Source organism: Bos mutus, chromosome 5 (assembly GCF_027580195.1).
Source record: "Bos mutus isolate GX-2022 chromosome 5, NWIPB_WYAK_1.1, whole genome shotgun sequence".
In the NCBI taxonomy this organism is placed as follows: Eukaryota; Metazoa; Chordata; class Mammalia; order Artiodactyla; family Bovidae; genus Bos; species Bos mutus.
In genome coordinates, this window is record NC_091621.1 from 67,461,649 (window position 1) to 67,474,412 (window position 12,764).

Sequence of the window (12,764 nt, forward strand, 5' to 3'; positions counted from 1 at the left end):
GCTGGCATGCAAGGGCGGCAGGACTAAGGCTGGGGCGAGCGGCAGGCTGCGAGGTCAGAGACAGGGGCAGCGCCTGGGAAGTCTTGCAGTGGAGGGAGGGACAGCCCTTTACCAAGTCTCAGGAAGGCCCGCTGGCTGTCACATACCAAAGGGACTGAGAAGAACAAGGGCGAAAAGAGCAGGGGGGTTTGGGAGGCTGCTTCACTGGCCCTGGAGAGAGCAGATGGTGACTCCCACTTGGCTGCCGGTAGTGAGGGTTCCTGGAATTAACCAGGTTCGCCAGGTGGCGCTAGTGGTAAAGGACCTACTGCCAATGCAAGGAGATCCCTGGGTTGGAAAGATCTGGATGAGGGCAGGGCAGGCAACCCATTCCAGTGTTCTCGCCTGGAAAATCCCCATAGACAGAGAAGCCTGGCAGTCCACAGGGCTGCAAAGAGTTGGACACAACTGATGTTTGCTTAGCACAACATACCACACATGCTTCATCTTCTATGTAAAGCTGGAGAATTTGCTTTTGTGTTGAGAGTGGGGTAAGAGGGGAGGACAAAAATCAGGTTAATGTTTGGGTCTAAACAACATTTACCAAGAGCAGGAAAATTAGTGAAGAAGGAGGTAGGTAGGAACAGGGACAAGGGGTTGTGTTCAGCTCCTGTTGCTCCTGAGATGCCCATCAGATGACCAGGGGTATACATGTAAGTGAGAGCATGCGAGAAAAAAAGAAAGAAAGAAAGAAAAGCAGTGGCCTAGGAGGGAGACCAAGAACAGGGCCAGCCGCCGGGAGCAGGACCGTGCTGTCCCACTGGACCCCATCATCAGAAGGGCCCTGTGCTTGGCTTAATTCGGTGCTGTCACACATCAGTGCATTTTTAGTGGCACTTTCCTCCTGATTTTTGAGAAAGGGCATCCACATTTTCATTTTGCATTCAGCCACAAAAGTATACAGCTTATCCTGACACTGTTTGCTGTAATAGAAACCTAAAGAAGAAAGTATCTGAAGTATTTAAAATATCTAGCAAGTGGATTACTAGATTGCTAGTGCTAGCAATTTAATGCACTCCTTTTTCCAGTGATACCAAATTGCATTTGGAATTGTTTTTACGTATATAGGTTACCAGTCCTAGCTCACTCTGCTTGCCACAAAACAGGCCAATGCATCCGAGAGATGAGGGGTTGCAGCAAGGAAGAAACTTTAATGGGGGAGCCAGCTGAGAGCAGATGGCAGGCTAGCGCCTCAAAAGAGCTCTGTTGTCAGGGCCTGGTTGCCAGGTTCTTTTATGGATCAGAGATATGGAGGAGGTGAGGAAACAAAGTGAAAAGACTATTCAGTTCTTGCAAATGTCCCCTTGGATGGCGAGCCTCGGGCAGGGCAGTGTGCTCGTTTCCCTTCCTTATAGTCCAGCAGTCAAGGGGTCACGAAGAGTCAGACAGGACTGAGCAACAACAGTCCTTCACTGGTTGGTGGCTTAGGCGATCTCCCTGAGGCAGGCCAGGATGTGTGTTTATAACAACTAAAACAGGGTGAAAGCCACAGAAGCAGACCCAGTGTAAACATAAAATTCGCCTTCTGGGTTACAACTGCCTCCTTTCAGTGTTCAGCCCACAGTCCCGTGCGAGCAAGGGGGCCATTCTGCTTGTCAGATGGATCTTCCTGGGAGTCCCCCCGTCTGACAAGCAAAACGGCCCCCTTTGGTGCTGGGGTTTTTAAATGATTAAGACCCGTCTTCCTCTGTTCCTCTCGGAAAAGTGCCTACTTTATGCCTGTATACTTAGAAATACTGAACTTCAAACGTAAGAGGGCATCTCAAGTTAGGAAATTTAGTGCTTTGCTATGCACGGGAAGGTGCAAGAGTCAGGGCTCATTAAATCCTATTTTGTACATCTTAGCTACCTGGGGCCTGTCATTCTGCTTTCTTAGTGTTTCCTCGGGGTTCACCACGGGGAGTAGTTGGAGTGGCAGCCGTCTAAGGACTGCCAGGAGGCAGGCATTCCCTTTTCCCAGGGCTCCCTGGCTCCCATGAAAGGGCTGCAATTGCTGACTCCGTCTCTCAGGTCTTCCCCTCTTGGTCATGAATGACCATTATCTGGGAAACATTTCATGATCAACTTTTGTCCCATGGCATTGGGCGGCTCATCCCAGTTCAGTCAAAATATTCTTGATATGTCACTCCAGGTGTTAAGTTTTGAACCAGGGCTCATCAATAATTAAAATTCTCTGGATTGTGTCTAACTATAATCCAAGAGATATTTTCTCTTGTTGCTTCTTTCCATATCTAGTATCATGCTATTACTATTATTTCCTCAAAAGTGCTTAGTCATAGAAGTTTTGTTGGAGGCCTGCTTTACACACTGGTTACTGTAAGAGACAACAATCTTACAGATTAGACAGGATATAACGCAGACAACATGGGCAGCACAGAGACACAAAGCAGGATTGGAAAACAAAGAGCAGATTTAACCAATGATTAGTATGCTGCTGCTAAGTCACTTCAGTCGTGTCCGACTCTGCATGACCCCATAGACGGCGGCCCACCAGGCTCCCCTGTCCCTGGGATTCTCCAGGCAAGAACACTGGAGTGGGTTGCCATTTCCTTCTCCAATGCATGAAAGTGAAAAGTGAAAGTGAAGTCGCTCAGTTGTGTCCAACACTTAGTGACCCATGGACTGCAGCCCACCAGGCTCCTCCGTCCATGGGATTCTCCAGGCCAAAGTATTGAAGTGGGGGTGCCATTGCCTTCTCCAATGATTAGTATACCTAGTTATAATAACCACCATAACTGATTTAGTGAGCTGTCTACAGTTTCATTGTACTGGCCATGCACACCTAGGCACAGTTTAATCTTTGAGACAAGCATATGTTACTGGCAGGATCAACCAGGTAGAGAGAAAAAGTAAATGTTCCCAAAGGCATAATCTACCAAACTATTTATTGCAAGTCTTGATTAATTGAAGGAGAAGTTTTTTTTTTTTTTTTTTTTACAACAGATTTAAACCAGTAATCCTTTGAGATAGAGACCACAAAAATTACAGCCTGATTACCAGTTTACTCAGTTCTATGTAACTAATCCCTTTTGTTAACAGCTTTATGAAGTCATTAGGTTTCTCATTAGAATTCTTCAATTTATTTATTTTTTATTCAGTTCAGTATTATTGTCTGAAAGTCAGAAACTTGTATGTATCTGAAAGTCCTTTTCCTAAATTTTTTGAAGAGGAGGTATTTTTACAAAGGCATCAGCAAAACCATAACTGTGTATAGTAACAAAAGACTTAAAGAAGGTTAAGTTTAAACCCAGTTACTGCTGTGACATAGAACACCTTCATAACTACAATTATGACTCATAATATTCTATCAGGACATATAAAATTCTGAGGAATTCCATATAATCTCTAGAATATCTGTACCAATTACCATATAATATAATTTAGAGTTTATTATTCATTTGACAACACTTCCCTTCTAGTTTAAGATACCATATGAACCTGATTAGTTTAATATCTCCCTTTGGATCCCTCAGAGACCCCTTTGAAGCACCCCAAAGTTAGCTGGAGTTCAAAGGAACTTTATTATAATTTGATTTGGGAAGCCTTGTCAAAGGAGCACCAAGTAACATGTTAAAATACAACTGGACCATGGGTCACTGTGAAACTGAACCAAAGCAACAATAAAATATTTTGAAGGCAAATACAGATTAAATAAGCTTAAACTCGGTTACCAAAAGGCAGTTTAGCATTGTCAGAAAATTTGTCTCTTTTAAGAGAGGCCAACTTATATTTTATATTAGCTTATAGTTTCATTTACTCAAACTTGTTTTAAACCTTAGTCAATCCTGACTGACCATGTACAAAACCCTTTCATCACTTATTTTTAAGTTGTAGATATCTAGAGAGATCCTGAAACATATATTTCTATGTTTCTTTACATTCAATTGGGCCTCCACCCACTTGTATCACTTGGCTTGTTGTGTTACAAAGAGTAAGAGTGTATATTGAAGTTCAAGGTCTAGTGGGAACTGACTAAGTCCACCATCCTGGACCTATTTGCTTATATGTAGACTATATAATGTCCTTGGGTTATGTGATTCTTTCAAAGACTGTTCCCTGTGCCCTTTCCTTCTGTGTCATTTCCCCCCTCAGATTTTATCCCCATATTTTTATGGGAAACATACGGGTGAAGATCTATCTTCTGTAATTGCTTCAAGCTTGAGTACAGTGTCAACCCTGCCTGTCATGGAGCAAAAACCTCAGGATACCTGGTCTAGGGGCACCAGGGGCAGGACAGCTCCTTGTTTCAATCGGTATGGGCTGGAATCCTCAAATAAATAGTCATCGTTTTGATGTGGAACTGCTAGAATTATTTCTATAGCCTTCCTGTGAATCTCCTTGATAAGGAAGCCCTTTCTGTACATCATCAGAGTACAGAAGTATCTTAATGACATAAGACTTAAAAGTCATGGTTAAATATTTGATCAGTTGACAATGGGGCTTGGATAATACTTATTTCTTAACCAGGCTTCAATAACACATGAACCAAGAAGATCCAGATGTACAAGCTGAATTTAGAAAAGGCAGAGGAACCAGAGATCAAATCGCCAACATTCGCTGAATCATAGAAAAAGCAAGGCGATTCCAGAAAACACATCTACTTCTGCTTCGTTGACTATGTTAAAGCCTTTGACTGTGTGCATCACAGCAAACTGTGGAAAATTATTAAAGAAATGGGAATATCAGACCACCTTATTTGCCTCCTGAGAAACCTGCATGCAGTCAAGAAGCAGCAGTTAGAACCACACATGGAACAATGGACTGGTTCAAACCTGGGAAAGGAGTATGTTGAGGCTGTGTACTGTCACCCTGCTCATTTAACTTATATGCAGAGTACCTCATGAGGAACGCTGGGCTGGAAGAAGCACAAGCTGGAATCAAGATTGCAAGAGAAACATCAACAACCTCAGATATGCAGATGACACCACCCTTATGACAGAAAGTGAAGAAGAACTAAAGAGCCTCTTGATGAAAGTGAAAGAGGAGAGTGAAAAAGTTGGCTTTAAACTCAACATTCAAAAAACTAAAATCAAGGCATCCAGTCCCATCACTTCATGGCAAACAGAAGGGGAAAAAGTGGAAACTTGATGAATTTCATTTTCTTGGGCTCCAAAATCACTGCAGATGGAGACTGTAGCCGCACAATTAAAAGACGCTTTCTTCTTGGAGGAAAAGCTGTGACAAACCTAAACTGCATATTAAAAAGAAGAGACATCACTTTGCCAACAAAAACCCATATAGTGAAAGCTATGATTTTTCCAACAGTCATGTATGGATGTGGGAGTTGGACCATAAAGAAGGCTGAGCACTGAAGAAATGATGCTTTCAAAATGTCATGCTGGATAAGACTCTTGAGAGTCACTTGGACTGCAGGGAGATCCAACCAGTACATCCTAAAGGAGATCAGTCCTGGGTGTTCATTGGAAGGACTGATGTTGAAGCTGAAGCTCCAATACTTTGGCCACCTGATGTAAAGAGCCGACTCATTGGAAAAGACCCTGATTCTGGGGAAGATTAAGGGCAGATGAAGGGGATGACAGAGGATGAGATAGTTGGATGGCATCACTGATTTAATGGACATGAGTTTTAGCAAGCTCTGGGAGATAGTGAAGGACAGGGAAGCCTGGCATGCTGCCGTTCATGGGTTCACAAAAGTCGGACAGGACATAACAACCGAACAACAAAAACAACCAAAATAACCAGAGACCTCAAAAGTGAATACACATTACTTGAAGGCAAAAAGGTCATATAATCTGTCATCAAAATGGCATTCCAAGAAAGGTTTTCCCTGAACAGAAACAAAAGTCAAATCCAAGTCTTAGCTTACTCCCAAACAAGATTCATTCACCAAGACTCATTCACCCAACCAAATTCAATCTACTCTTATGAAATCCTGATCATGCATAGGTCTTCAATATGTTTTTTTTTTTATTCTTCACTCCTACTGAAAACACGTATCTTAGTTTTCTTAAAGTTTTTTCCACACTGAGGTATATTTTGGCTGATAAATCTCTAACAAATATAATATTTTATTTCTGTTAAACCTAGGCACAATGAAAGTATACTTAACATTGTATTTAACATGTTGATGACTCAAGACATCTCTATACTATTATTATTAGATAAGCAAACTTAAACATTAATACTAGGTACAAATTTAATATTAAATATGTCCCAGTTCACGTGAACCTGAAACTCATATTAACTGCGGCAATGTGATTAAAAAAAAAAAAAAGACACATACAGACATGTACATACAGTGAGGCCTCAGTTCTTATTTCAATCCTGAGTCAGGTACAGTAATATAAAGCCCATTAGTTTATAACAAGGTTGGATTAAATTTGGGGTTCTCACAGAGGAACCAAGTCAGGCTCACTTGGATAGATGGCTAAATATTAATATCTGTAGGAAAAGCAACTTTTAATTACCTTGGACAAGCCAGCTTCTAAATTATTTTACCCTTTCTAAAATTTCCATTAAAAAGACAGCAGAAATAAAGGTTTCTGAGAAGACCTGTGAGGACATTTGCCTCTCAAAGATACAGGCAAATTCTTTCTAGGGTTATTTTGTTTCCCCTTTGTTTAACATTTACAAACTTCATAAGATGAAGCTTCTATGGTAGCTCAGTTGGTAAAGAATCTGCCTGCAGAGTTTCATCCCTGGGTCAGGAAGATCCCCTGGAGAAGGGCATGGCAACCCACTCCAGTGTTTTTGCCTGGAAAACCCCATGGGCAGGGGAGCCTGGCAGGCCACAGTCCATGGGGTTGCAAAGAGTCAGACACGACTGAGTGAATAACACTTCCTTCGTGAGATGAACAGGGAAGGTTTGGGGGTGGTGAAAGGATTTTTGGAATCACCTTTCTGGTCTGTTAAGATTACATTTGTAAACCAAAGACAGTTTTGTTTTTCCATCCTTTCCCCAAAGAATTGGGTGGCCTCCCCAAGCAGGACTGACACATCTATCTACCCATGTTGGAAAGCTTCACCCTTCCCTCTAGCCTGAGGGAGAAGGCCCCTCTGGAAGGCTCAGAGGCAACACCTGGGCTCCAGCAAATCAATCTGGACCGAGGGGGAAACAGGCAAAGGGAACAGAAGACAGAGGGAAGACAGACTGAGGGGTCCACCCTGTGATCCAAGCAGCCAGGGAGGAGAGGCAAGGAGGGCTCTCTCCTGCCGAGATAGCACAGGGGGCTGTGGGACTTTGGAACACGCCAGAGAGCAAGCGCTGCTGCCCTGCGTCTCCTGTGGTAGCCTGCCTTCAGGGACGGGGGCTCTGGCAGCAGCAATCTTCGGAGGCACAGCGCGCAGCTTAAGTTCTCTGGGAAGAGGTTGCCATTGGCCCCACTATAGAGCTGCTGAGCAGGCAACCAACCCACAAACTGGAGAACAATTGCACCAAAGAAGTTCTCATAGCATTGCAAAGTTCTAGGGCCCACAGCAGACTTCCCAACCAGGGGATCTGGCAAAGGGACTGAGAATCTCCAGGAAATCTGACTTTGAAGGCCAGTGGGATTTGATTCCAGAACTTCCACAGGACTGGGGAAACAGAGACTCTTGGAGGGCACAAACAAGACCTTGTGCAGCAGGACCCGGGAGAAAGGAGCAGGGACCCCACAAGAGACTGTGTCAGACCTGCCTGTGAGTGCCCAGGAGTCTCCAGCGGGGTCAGGGGTTGACCTAGTCTCAGGGTCAGGGACATTAACCGCAGCAGTCCTGGAAGGCATGGCATGCTGGCATAAGCCCTTTTGGAGGAGGTCACCATTACCCCTACCATACTTTCACCTCAGGCCAAATTCAGGGAGGGAACACAGCCACACCCATCAGCACAAAAGTTGGATTAAAGATTTACTGAGCGTGACCTTACTCACCAGAGCAAGACCCAGTTTTCCCCACAGCCAGTATCCTCAAGAGGAAAAGTACAAGCCTCTTATCCTTATCCATCAGAGGGCAGATAGAATGAAAACCACAATCACAGAAAACTAACCAAACTGATCACACGGACCACAGCCTTGTCTAACTCAATGAAACTATGAGCCATGCCATGTAGGGCCACCCAAGACGGACAGGTCACGGTGGAGAGTTCTGACAAAATGCAGTCAACTAGATAATGCAATGGCAAACCATTTCAGAATTCTTGCCTGGAGAACCCCATGAACAGTATGAAAAGGCAAAAAGATGTAACACTGAAAGATGAACTCCCCAGGCTGGGAGGTGCTAAATATGCTCCTGGAGAAGAGTACAGAAATAACGCAAGAAAGAATGAAGAGATGGAGCCAAAGTGAAAACAATGCCCAGCTGTGGTTGTGACTGGCGATGCAAGTAAAGTCAGATGCTGCAAAGAACAATATTGCATAGAAACCTGGAATGTCAGGTCCATGAATCAAGGTAAATTGGAAGTGGTCAAACAGGAGATGGTGAGAGTGAACATCAACATTTTAGCAATCAGTGAATTAAAATGGATGCAAACGGGCAAATTTAATTCAGATGACCATTATATCTACTACTGTGGGCAAGAATCCCTTAGAAGAAATGGGTTAGCTCTCAAAATCAAAAAAAGAGTCTGAAATGCAGTATTTGGGTGCAATCTCAAAAACAACAGAATGATCTCAGTTCATTTCCAAGGCAAAGCATTCACCATCAGAGTAATCCAAGTCTATGCCCCAACCACTAATGCCAAAGAAGCTAAAGTTGAATGGTTCTAAGAAAACCTACAAGAACTTCTAGAACTAGCACCAAAAAAGAATGTCCTTTTCATCCTAGGGGACTGGAATGCAAAAGTAGGAAATCAAGAGATACCTGGAGTAACAGGCAAGTTTGGCCTTGGAGTACAAGATGAAGCAGGGCAAAGGCTAACAGAGTTTTGCCAAGAGAACACACTGGTCATAGCAAACATGTTCTTCCAACAATGTAAGACATGACTATACACATAGACATCACCAGCTGGTCAACACTGAAATCAGATTGATTATATTCTTTGCAGCCAAAGATGGAGAAGCTCTATAAAGTCAGTAAAAACAAGACTGGAAGCTGACTGTAGCTCAGATCATATCTCCTTTTTGAAAATTCAGACTTCAACTGAAGAAAGGGAAAATAACTAGGACATTCAAGTATGACCCAAATCATCCTTTATAATTATACAGCAGAAGTGACAGATAGAATCAGGGGTTAGATCTGATAGACAGAGTGCCTGAAGAACTATGGACAGAGGTTTGTAACACTGTACAGGAAGCAGTGATTAAAACCATCCCCAAGAAAAAAGAAAGGCAAAATGATTGTCTGAGGAGGCCTTACAAATAGCTGAGTAAAGAAGAGACGTGAAATGCAAAGGAGAAAGGGAAGGAAATATCCATCTGAATGCAGAGTTCCAAAGAATACAAGGAGAGATAAATAAACCTTTGTAAGTGAACAACACAAAGAGAGAGAAGAAAATGATAGAATGGGAAAGGCGAGAGATTTATTCAAGAAAATTAGAGATACCAAGGGAACATGTCTTGCAAAGATGGGCACAATAAAGGACAGAAATGGTATGGACCTAACAGAAGCAGAAGATATTAAGAAGAGCTGGCAAGAATACACAGAAGAACTATACCATAAAGATCTCAATGACCCATATAACCATGATGGTGTGATCAACTGTGGCACTGGAGAAGACTCTTGAGAGTTCCCTGGACTACAAGGAGATTAAACCAGTCAATCCTAAAGGAAATCAGCCCTGAATATTCATTGGAAGGATCTTTGGGGAAGATTGCTTAATTGTGAGCCTTTCAGGGGCCATTGTTCTTCTGATCTTAACATATCTAATATGGACCCCAAAGATCTTCCAATGAAGCAGGGCAATTGAAATGAAATATGTCCCATTTTTATAAACTTTATAACACCAAAACATAAATGATGCTGAAGCTATAGCTCCAGTACTTGGCCACTTGATGTCAAAAGCAGACTCTGGAAAAATCCTTATGCGGGCAAAGATTGAAGGCAGGAGGATAAGGAGACAACAGAGGACAAGATGGCATCACCAATTCAATGGACATGGGTTTCACCAAGTTACAGCAGATGGTGAAGGACAGGGAAGCCTGGAGTGCTACAGTCCATGGGGTCACAAAGAGTCGGACACAACCGAGCGACTGAACAACAGCTAGAGAATAAGCCTGGCCACAGTTCCTCAGTTGTTCCCACAGCCGCTCAGCTGTTCATAGTGGGCTTGAGGAGAAAGAAATGAGAAAACCATAAAGGAAGCCTTGGAGGAAACTCGTATTACCAGATGTTTGCACATTACCAAAGTAACCAGAATAAGCTGGAAAGTCATATTAACATGACCTCACAGTCCCATTAGACCAGTGACCTTCCCCAAAGTGCCTTATAAATGCAGTTTCCCTTCACAGGGAGAACACCCCAAATTGGAGGCAACGTACCCCAGATTGGTCAAAAAGGCCGTGGTAGAACCTTGATATCACGCGGTTCTGGGGAAAAGGTAATTTGCGTGTTTAACTTACAAAAGAGAGTAATTTCTTTTAGAGAGTCAATCAACTTGTCCCCCACTATCAAAGTTACCTGGGGCTCCTGTAGAAGAAGTTAGTATTGGATGCCTCACGTCCAAGAGAGCCCCTGGGCCTATTCAATATGGGTGTTCCTCTCCTTTGTAAAGTGCTTCTGACCACCAGATTGCTTAATTGTGAGCCATTCAGGGGCCATTGTTCTGATCTTAACATATTTAATATTTAAAAATCTTTCCTTTGGGACAGATGAAATATTTCCCATTTTTATAAACTTTATAACACCAAAACACAAAAGACGCAGATGAATTCCAAGAAAAATAGCACAAATTTCAGCATCATTGCACAGATGACCCGATTTCCCCAATTAGGTAAATAGGTTTACCTTACAAAACAAATGAACTAATTCCAGCTAGGCTGCCCACCTTCACAAGAACTAGCTCCCCAATGAACCGGTTCCAACTGAACTGATTGCCAAATCAGATACATAAATGTACCCTACAAAACAAATGGGCTAATTCCAAACAGGGTGGTCTTGCCCCACAATAACTAGTTCTCTAAATGAACCAGATCAGGGTAGAGTCCAACAATACTCACCCTCTCCAACAGGGTACCCCAACCATAGCAGCTTGTCCTGTAAAGGAAGAGCCCACATTGAGGGGGAAAAAATGTTCCTGGTGCGCACACTGGAGCAACTTACCCTCCAAAACTGAGCTTGTCCGTTCATAACACAAAAGGGCACACAAAGCAAGCAAACCAGCTGAACCAGCTATGGATTTGGGTAGACAAATTGAGTCCATGGACTCTATAGAAATCTGGGGGTTCCTTGTCTCAATGGCCAAGTGTTGGAGGTAGCCGGTGCCACTTCAGGGACTCTTGAAGGAAAGAACCTCAGGACAAATGGTCTCAGCAGCTGTTGGGTCTTGCCCCAATATTCCCTGATCAGGGCCGGCTAGCTACGAGCAGCGAGGCTCCTGGCTGGCTCAGCTAAATTTTACCTCATCCAAGCTTGCTCTGCTGCCACATGACAGGCCAGTGAATCTGAGGGGTCGAGGCAATGAAGAGACTTTAACTGGGAGCTGGCTGACCCAGAAGATGGCAGGGGAGCATCTCAAAATAACTATCTTGTCAGAGCCTGGTTGCCAGGTTCTTTTATAAATCAGAGATAGAGGGGAGGTGCGGAAACAAAGTCAAAAGACTGTTCGATCCTTGCAAATGTCCCCTAGAATGCCAGGCCTCCGGCAGGGGAATGTGTTGTTTCCCTTCCTTACAGTCCTTCACAGGTGGGCAGCTCAGGTTATCTCCCTGAGTTGGGCCATGATGTATGTTTATAATAGCAAAAAAGGGTCAGAGTCACAGAAGCAGATCCAGTGTACATTTCAAATTAACCCTTCTTGGTTACATACATATATATAAAACACCAACTCTCTCTATAATATATATATATATATATATATATAAATTCTGGGACTGAGAGTAAAAGTGAAGTCGCTCAGTCGTGTCCAACTCTTTTCGAGCCCATAGACTGTGGCTACCAGGCTTCTCGGTCCTTGGGATTTTCCAGTCAAGAGTACCAGAGTGGGTTGGCATTTCCTTCTCCAAATTCTGGGACTAGTTTTGCCAAATAGGGGGTTTAGAAAGGCGAAGCCTTGGAACCAGTGTGTGCCTTCACTAAATGTGGAGAGCAGCAGTCCAGAAACCATTGCACACAGGTTTTGAGGTCTGTGAAGAGGAAACAGAGGGTGCTTCCGGAGTTTGTAGCAGGGACCCTGTTCTGCGTGAGTGAGGCTGATGCGGAAGTGAGCTGGCCTGGGAGCAAGGAGAAGTCTCCCAGCAGAGGGCATCCCTGGGGAACCAACCCTGAGGTGGGAAAGACTCACAGAACCAAGGCCTGTGTGCTGGTTTGACCCAGGAAAAAGCCAAATTTACTTTAAAAAAAAAAGAAAAGGAAAACAATCAGTTAAGAACAGCTCTCTGGGGAGAGAGTATAGCATGAGGGTAGAGAATTGGAATGGAGACTGAGTGTTTCCAACGCTTATTGATGGAGTGAAGTGAAGTGAAAGTCACTCAGTCGTGTCCAACTCTTTGCGACCCAATGGACTATACAGTTCATGGAATTCTCCAGGCCAGAATACTGGAGTGGGTAGCCTTTCCCTTTTCCAGGGGATCTTCCCAACCCAGGGATCGAACCCAGGTCTCCCGCATTGCAGGCAGATTCTTTACCAGCTGAGC

General features: G+C 43.7%; 1 protein-coding gene across 1 annotated transcript in view; it reads right to left on the reverse strand.

Moving 5' to 3' along the window:
• The window catches only part of GLIPR1 (GLI pathogenesis related 1), a 69,013-nt gene that overhangs the window by 23,090 nt on the left and 33,159 nt on the right, over positions 1 to 12,764 (reverse strand).